The sequence below is a fragment of the Hylobates moloch genome, unplaced genomic scaffold (assembly GCF_009828535.3).
Source record: "Hylobates moloch isolate HMO894 unplaced genomic scaffold, HMol_V3 SCAFFOLD_10, whole genome shotgun sequence".
In the NCBI taxonomy this organism is placed as follows: Eukaryota; Metazoa; Chordata; class Mammalia; order Primates; family Hylobatidae; genus Hylobates; species Hylobates moloch.
In genome coordinates, this window is record NW_026652285.1 from 100,592,836 (window position 1) to 100,601,676 (window position 8,841).

General features: G+C 53.6%; 1 long non-coding RNA gene across 2 annotated transcripts; it reads left to right on the forward strand.

Annotated features, from left to right (window-relative positions):
- Positions 1 to 735: 735 nt before the first annotated feature.
- LOC116475720 (uncharacterized) lies at positions 736 to 8,799 on the forward strand. Of its 2 annotated transcripts, XR_009215110.1 has the most exons (4): positions 736 to 1,199; positions 7,532 to 7,692; positions 7,910 to 8,029; positions 8,220 to 8,799. It is a non-coding gene; the product is annotated as an uncharacterized LOC116475720 (long non-coding RNA). The 2 variants fall into 2 exon arrangements; XR_009215109.1 differs by having other exon boundaries at positions 7,910 to 8,799.
- The last annotated feature ends 42 nt before the right edge of the window (positions 8,800 to 8,841 follow it).

Consider the following 8,841-nt stretch of genomic DNA (forward strand, 5'->3'; position numbering starts at 1 on the left):
TGTAATCCCAGCACTTTGGGAGGCTGAGGCAGGTGGATCACCTGAGGTCAGGAGCTGGAGACCAGCCTCACCAACATGGTGAAACCCCATCTCTACTAAAAATACAAAAATCAACTGGGCGTGGTGGTGGGTGCCTGTAATCCCAGATACTCGGGAGGCTGAGGCAGGAGAATCGCTTGAACCCGGGAGGCAGAGGCTGCAGTGAGCCGAGATCACGCCATTGCACTCCAGCCTGGGCGACAGAGTGAGACTCCGTCGCCCATCCCAAAAAAAAGCACTTAGCAGATGCCTGGCACACAGCAAACGGTTAATGATAGCTATGATTATTATTCTGAATAAGGTTAACATTTATTCCTTTGAGCCTCCTGCTGGGTTCACCTGAGGACAAGGCTCTGTGGAGTGGGGCGGGGGTTAGGAGTTGTTGAGGGGGGTGGGGATAGCAAAACTTGGTCTTCTTGGGGTCCCTAGAAGTCCCGACATGGGCTAGTTCTGTGGGTCAGGGGGAAGCAGAAGGTATCAGGGCTGAGAGAGGGAAGGGGCTGCCTGGGCCCAGAGGAGTTAACGGCTCCCAGGACCTGGCTCAGCAGGGCTGCCACGCTGCAGCCACAGCAACGATTTTAGCAGAGGAGCCAGGACTGCTTCCTGATGGGCAAAACAGCTGGCTGCCCAGAGAAAACAGCTGGCCTGGTCCCAGCCTCCTGAGAACAGAGGCAGAGCCTCAGAGGAGGACAGCTGCACATCTGGGATCCTGGGAGAGGAGGGCATGGCCAAAAGGGAGAGAGAGGGTGGTCCGTGGAAGTGTGTGTGGGTGTTGGGTGGACCCCCAGAATGGGGGGGGGCCAAGGGCAGATTCCTAGAGCAGAGACCAGGGTGTGCTCAGTCTAAGCAGAATGGGCAGGGATGCCTCCAGCTGGGCTTTGAGGGTCTCAGTCTTCCCTCAAATAGGAAAGATGAGGGGCAGGGGAGGATATTGAGGACAAGCCTCTGCTCAGCCCTGGGTCCTCTTGGAACCGGGCTTGGAGCCGGAGGTGGGGAGGGTGCCCAGGCTGAGCGCCTGGATTCGCATCTGCTGAACTGCACCCAGAACCAGGAGTGGGGTGCGGGCCCATCCTCTGGCCAGGATCCTGGGCTCCCTTGGCCACAAAGCAGGACAGGGGACCAGAGATCCCCCAACTCAGGAGACGTGAAGCTGGCAGCTGGTAAGAGCATCCAAGCATCCTCTCTGCTTTGGGTCCCCATTTCAAGCCTGTTTGACTGCCAGGCCATGAGGACTCCCAATCCGGGGGCCCTATCTGGGCCCTGGGGCACCCCCAGGCTGCCCCTACCCATTGGCAAGGAAGCAGCTCCTGGGACCTCAAATGAGGTGGGGCAGGGTATGCAGAGGGTTAATGGGGGTGTGGCCAGAGTCCACTGGACCAGAGCAGCCTACCCCGGTTCCTGACCCCCAACTCCCAGTGGGCTGATACCCCTAGTTTCTCTTTGACCCAAAAGGGCTCTTGTAGCCCACCTCCCTAACCTCCAGGAGTAGGGGTTGGCCCCCAGTTTGAGTCTGCCAGCCTCAGCCCCCCTCTCCCTGGTGGAGCCATGCTACAAAGTCTTTGCCAGGGGCAGGCAGGCCTTGGAACTGAGGCTCCCAGCGGGAAGAAGGCGCTGGGGATGGGGACAGTTCTTGCAGGGTCTACTCCAGGAAGCCAGAGTCAAGCCTGAGGCGCTGGCGCCATCACCTGGATTTGGTCAGAACTACAATGGCTGAAGGGGGTGAGGATGCTGCAGGCAGAAACCCGCAGCCCCACCAGGTGTCAGCCCCATAGGATCCGGATCCCGCTCAGCCAGATGGGCCCAAGCAATCATTTTTTTCCAGGCATGGCCCAGCTAATGAGGTCTTAGGCTCCATAGGACAGCACTTTTTTTTTTTTTTTTTTTTGAGACGGAGTTTTGCTCTTGTTGCCCAGGCTGGAGTGCAATGGCACGATCTCGGCTCACTGCAACCTTTGCCTCCCAGGTTCAAGCGATTTTCCTGCCTCAGCCTCCTGAGTAGCTGGGATTACAGGCACCCGCCACCACGCCCGGCTAATTTTGTATTTTTTAGTAGAGACAGGGCTTCTCCATGTTGGCCAGGCTGGTCTCAAACTCCCAACCTCAGGTGATCCACCCGCCCCAGCCTCCCAAAGTGCTGGAATTACAGGCATGAGCCACCGCGCCCGGGCTTTTTTTTTTTTTTTTTTTTTTTTTTTTTTGATGGAGTCTTGCTCTGTAGCCCAGGCTGGAGTGCAGTGGCATGATCTCGGCTCACTGCAACCTCCGCCTCCTGGGTCTCAGTCCAAGAAATTCTCCTGTCTCAGCCTCCCGGGTAGCTGGGATTACAGGCACGTGCCATCATGCCCAGCTAATTTTTGTATTTTTAGTAGGGATTATACATCTGTAATCCCAGCACTTTGGGAGGCCGAGGTGGGTGGATCACGAGGTCAGGAGTTCAAGACCAGCCTGGCCAAGATGGTGAAACCCCATCTCTAGTAAAAATACAAAAATTAGCCGGGCACCGTGGGGGGCACCTGTAATCCCAACTACTCGGGAGGCCGAGGCAGGAGAATCCCTTGAACCTGGGAGGCGGAGGTTGCGGTGAGCCAAGACCGCGCTGTTGCACTCCAGCCTGAGTGAAAGAGCCAGACTACGTCTCAAAAAAAAAAGAAAAGAAAAAAGAGAAAATCCAAAACCCTGCCATATGGCTGGGGGCAGTGGCTCACGCCTGTAATCCCAGCACTTTGGGAGGCTGAGGTGGGTGGATCACCTGAAGTCAGGAATTTGAGACCAGTCTGGCCAACATTGGCAAAACCCCGTCTCTACTAAAAATACAAAAGTTAGTTGGGTGTGGTGGCAGGTGCCTGTAATCCCAGCTGCTCAGGAGGCTGAGGCAGGAGAATCGCTTGAACCCAGGAGGAAGAGGCTGCAGTGAGCTGAGATCGTGCCACTGCACTCCAGCCTGGGCGACAGAACGAGACTCCCTCTCAAACACAAAACCAAAACCAAAACCCTGCCATAGTTTCAAGGCACTGGGTGACCTGGCCGTTCCCACCTATCTGACCTCACCTCTTACCATATCCTCTTGCTCACCTTGCTCCAATCACACTGGCTGCCTTGCGTGTTCCCATCTCGGGGCCTTTGCTCTACTTGTTCCTGCATCTGGAACACTCTTCCCTCAGATCTCCCCTTGATTACCTCTTCCTTTTGTTCCAAAATTCTTCCCTGGCCCCTCTGTCTGAATGTTGCTCGACTCCCAACTACTCTCAGTTCTCTCTCTCTCTTATTTATTTATTTATTTTTGAGCCAGTGTCTGGCTCTGTTGCCAAGGCTGGAGTGCAATGGCGCAATCTCAGCTCACTGCAACCTCTGCCTGCCAGGCTCAAGTGATTCTCCCACCTCAACCTCCTGAGTAGCTGGGACTACAGGTGTGCGCCACCATGCTCGGCTAATTTTTATACTTTTTGTAGAGACAGGGTTTCACCATGTTGGCCAGGCTGCTCTCGAACTCCTGAGCTCAAGCAATGTGCCCGCCCTGGCTTCCCAAAGTGCTGGGATTACAGGTGTGAGCCACTGCCTTCCACCTACTCTCAGTGCTTGATCACCTGTTTCAATTTGTTCATGGCATTTACCACTCCTTGAAATGATCTCTTCATTGATTGTTTTGCTTGTTTCCTATCTGTCTCTCCTCACCAAAATGTAAGGAGCCTAGGAGCAGAGACTGCGTCTGTTTTGTGCACCTCTGTATTCCCAGCCCCTAGCGTTCCACCTGCACATAGCATGTGCTCGGGAAATAGTTGCTGAATGAACGGGATCACATAGAGTGACCTGTAGGGATATGTCTCCCAGACGTGGCATCGGGGAAGTCTTTGCAGAGAGAGGAAGTTTGGGCTGAGACTATAGGACCCAGAGTGTAGAAGCTGCCCAGGAAGGGAAAGACCAGTCCAGGCAGCGGGACCAAGGGAAAAAATAGAAAAGGACGTGGGAAGGTCCAAAAGCATGGAGTATTCTGGAAACTGTAAATTGTGCAATTTGGCTGGAGCATAAGGTCGGGTCGGGGGGGGGCTTGCAGACCAGAGGAGGTAGAGAAGATGCAGGCAGGCCATGAAGGGCCTTGTTGCTCCTTGAGAGGTTGAGCTCTGTGCTCAGCAGTGGCAGCCCCGAAGGGAGTTATTATCAGGCATTTTAGAAAGGCGTGCTGACCAGACTCAGTAGCTCACACCTGCAATCCCAGCACTTTGGGAGGCTGAGGTAGGGAGGATTGCTTAAGTCCAGGAGTTCAAGACCAGCCTGGGCAGCATAGTGAGATCCCCGTCTATACAAAATAAGTAAATAAATATTAGATATGCACCTGTAGTCCAAACTATTCAGGAGGCTGAGACAGGAGGATGGCTTGAGTCCAGGAGTTCGAGGCTACAGTGAGCAATGATCATGCTACTGCACTCCAGCCTGGATGCAAGTATGAGGAGGAAGTGTCCACTCGGGGGAGTGGTTGGAGGACTCTGGTCTCTGCAGGATCCACCTTGGTGTGTGTCAAGCAGAGAATGGAAGGAAGTGAAGAGTGAGACAGGGAACAAGGTGCACATTCACCATTCAAGAGGCTTGGCGGAAGAGAGTGAGTTATGGCCACAGCTAGAGGCCACAGGGCTGCCTTGGTGCTTTCTTATCCTTAGTCGGGGGAGATTCAAGTCCTTTGACATGTGGAAGGAAGGGCCTAGAAGAGAGGGAGGATGGGGATCCAGGAAGGGTGAGGGGACCAGGTGTAACCACCCAATGGGTTCACCTTGCTCGCTGCCTAGACAGAATCGATTTATCAAGACAGGGGAATTACAAAGGAGAAAGAGTAATTCACGCAGAGCCGGCTGTGCAGGAGACCGGAGTTTTATTATTACTTAAATCAGTTCTCCCCAGTCATGTGGGGATCAGAGTTTTTAAAGATAATTTGGCAGGTAGGGGCTTGGAAAGTGGGGAATGCTGATTGGTCAGGTTGGAGATGGAATCGTAGGAGGTGGAAGTTAAGTGTTGTTAATGTCTTCTGTTCCTGGGTGCGATGGTAGAACTGGTTGGGCCAGATTACTGGTCTGGCTGGTGTCAGCTGATCCATCGGGTGCAGGGTCTGCAAAATATCTCAAGCACCGACTTTAGGTTTTACAATAGTGATGTTACCCCAGGAGCAATTTGAGGAGGACCCAAAGGCTGCATGACCCCCAAATTGTAATTTCTAATCTTATAGCTAATTTGCCAGTCCTCGGCCGGGCGCGGTGGCTCACGCTTGTAATCCCAGCACTTTGGGAGGCCGAGGCGGGCGGATCACGAGGTCAGGAGATCGAGACCACGGTGAAACCCCGTCTCTACTAAAAATGCAAAAAAAATTAGCCGGGCGTGGTGGCAGGCGCCTGTAGTCCCAGCTACTCGGAGAGGCTGAGGCAGGAGAATGGCGTGAACCCGGGAGGCGGAGCTTGCAGTGAGCCAAGATTGCGCCACTGCACTCCAGCCTGGGCGACCTCCGTCTCAGGAAAAAAAAAAAAAAAAAAAAAAAAATTGCCAGTCCTGCAAAGGCAGACTGGACCCCAGGCAAGAAGAAGGGTCTTTTTGGGAAAGGGCTGTTATAAATTTTGTTTCAGAGTCAAACCATGAACTGAATTCCTTCCCAAAGTTAGTTCAGCCTACGCCCAGGAGTGAACAAGGACAGCTTAAGGGTTAGAAGCAAGACAGAATCAGTTAGGTCTGATTTGTTTCGCTGTCATAATTTTCTGAGTTACAAATTTGCAGAGGCGGTTTCACAGGGGCCGTTCTGTTGAGGAGGAGTGTGCCTCCTGAGGCTGGCTGAGGGCAGAGGTAGAAGGTTTGGAGGCTGGAAATGAGAGTTCCCAGGTAACGGCTTCTATTTTCTCCAAAAAGTAGTAGAGAGATCTTTGCTGGGGGAAAGAGGCGGTGGAATGGGGGCTTGAGAAGACTGGAGGCTTTTGTTTTGTTTTGTTTTGTTTTGTTTTGTTTTTTTGAGACAGAATCTCACTCTGTCACCCAGGCTGGAGTGCAGTGGCGTGATCTCGGGTCACTGCAACACCCACCTCCTAGGTTCAAGTGATTCTTCTGCCTCAGAATCCCAAGTGGCTGGGGCTACAGGCATGTGCCACCACACCTGGCTAATGTTTTTTTGTATTATTATTATTATTATTATTATTTTGAGAAGGAGTTTCGCCCTTGTTGCCCAGGCTGGAATGCAATGGCGTGATCTCGGCTCGCTGCAACCTCTGCCCCCTGGGTTCAAGTGATTCTCCTGCCTCAGCCTCCTGAGTAGCTGGGATTACAGACACACGCCACCATGCCCAGCTAATTTTGTGTTTTTAGTACAGATGGGGTTTCTCCATGTTGGTCAGGCTGGTCTTGAGCTGCCGACCTCAGGTGATCCACCTGCCTCAGCCTCCCAAAGTGCTGGGATTACAGGTGTGAGCCACTGCCCTGGCCTTTTTTTGTATTTTTAATAGAGACAGCGTTTCACCGTGTTTCCTAGGCTGGTCTCGAAATCTTGGCCTCAAGTGATCCGCCCACCTCAGCCTCCCGAAGTCCTGGGATTACAGGCATGAGCCACTGTGCCTCAATGACTGGAAGCGTTTGAAATGCCCTGAGGGGAGTGGGCGGGGGACACAGGGAAACAGGATTCTTGGGCTGGGTGAGAGCCCAACTGAGGGTAGAGACCCTGAGTTTGCAGTAGCCCCAACCTGCCCCAAAACAAGATGGCTATTGGGTTTTCCAGGCAGGTATGATGGGAAAACTCTGAGGCAAGAAAGTTACTGACAGGCTGGACTACTGGGGAGGGTGGGAGGACTGGGGGGAAAAGGAGGACTTGAGGCCAGGGAAGAATCTGGAAGCCCCCTGTCTTAGTCCGTTTGGGCTGCTATAACAACATATCTTAGACTGCATAATGTATAAACAACAGAAATTTATCAGCCGGGCATGGTGGCTCACACCTGTAAGCCCAGCACTTTGGGAGGCTGAGGCAGCTGGATCACCTGAGGTCAAGAATTCGAGACCAGCCTGACCAACATAGTGAAAACCCATCTCTACTAAAAATACAAAAAATTAGCCAAGCATAGTGGTGTGCGCCTGTAATCCCAGCTACTCAGGAGACTGAAGCAGGAGAATCGCTTGAACCACCCCCCCACCTCTGGCCAAAAAAAAAAGAAATTTATTGCTTATAGTTCTGGGGGTTGGGAGGTCCAAGGTCAAGGCGTCAGCAGATTCGGTGTCTGGTAAGGGCCCGTTCCTCATACATGGGGACTTCTAGCTGTGTCTTCATGTGGCAGAAGGGGTGGACAAGCTCCCCAGGCCTCTTTTTTTTCTTTTTGAGACGGAGTCTCACTCTGTTGCCAGGCTGGAGTACGGTGGTGCGATCTCGGCTCACTACAAGCTCCGCCTCCCGGGTTCACGCCATTCTCCTGCCTCAGCCTCCCTAGTAGCGGGGACTACAGGCGCCCACCACCACGCCTGGCTATTTTTTTCTATTTTTTAGTAGAGACGGGGTTTCACCGTGTTAGCCAGGATGGTCTCGATCTCCTGACCTCATGATCCACCTGCCTCGGCCTCCCGAAGTGCTGAGATTACAAGTGTGAGCCACCGCGCCCAGCCGGCCCCACGTCTTAATACCCTGACATTAACATTAGGTTTCAACATGTGAGTTTTGGGGGTCACGGACATTCAGACCGTAGCACCCTTGGACCAATAGGACAGGCAGAGGCTGTGGAATGACTCTGGGGTGGGTGAAGTAGGGAACACTGCTGTGCTTTAGAAAGGGAATCTCTCTTCTGGGGCTGGGAGTGGCTTCCCGCAGGGGACTACCCTGCAAGGGAGGAGGAATCTGGCATCTCTCCAGGATGCTTCTCCATTGCAGGACCGCTGGCCTAGAAATGGCCTCAAATGGAAGCTGCCACCCGATCCTGGTGGACGCTTTGAAGCTAGGCTAGAGATCAGGACTCCAGGGTTCAGTGCGCACGTGCTGCCCCTGCCCTAGGTAAGTCCCTTCCTCTATGGACCTCCAGCTCTCTCCTTCCAGTGGAGATAGTGTGCACAGCCCTAGCTCTCCTCCCTGACCTTAGGAAAAGGCTGAAGGGAGACCCCGTGGTGTTCCTAGGAAAGGAGATCTTCCCAGCGGTGGGAGGGTGAAGGGGGAGCCTCCCTCTCCTCCAGTCCTGTCTTCCCAGCCCCAGGCCGGAGCTCTTCCTGTGTGCCAGGCTCCACGCGGGAAAAGCTGCAAGTGCATTCATTCTCTCGAGGAATCCCTGCAAACCCTCCCAGATGGTGGCGTTATCAGCCCGATTTTACCCGAGAGGCTCCTGAGGGAAAGAGACCTGTCTGAGGTTGGTGACAGACACCCGGTTCGATCCCATCTGTGGTGCCGCCAGGCCTCTCCCTTTTCTGCTCCTCTCCCGAGAGGCTGGAGAGTCCTTTCCCTCCCAGCAGGGTCCGGCGGTGCTCCAGGGGAGCCAACATCCCTGCTTTGGAGGGCGGACAGGTCGGGTCGCAGTGAGCAGCTCCGTGGTGTCCCCTAGTTCTACACTCAGACCAAGAGAGGGCTGTGAGGGCTGTGCTCTTTTTTTTTTTTCTTTTTGAGACGGAGTCTCGGTCTGTCATCCAGGCTGCGATCTCGGCTCACTGCAACCTCCGCCTCCCGGGTTCAAGCAATTCTCCTGCCTCAGCCTCCCAGGTAGCTGGGGGCACAGGCACCCGCCACCACGCCCGGCTAAATTTTGTATTTTTAGTACAGGTGGGGTTTCACCATGTTGGCCAGGCTGGTCTTTTTTTTTTTTTTTTTTTTTTTTTTTT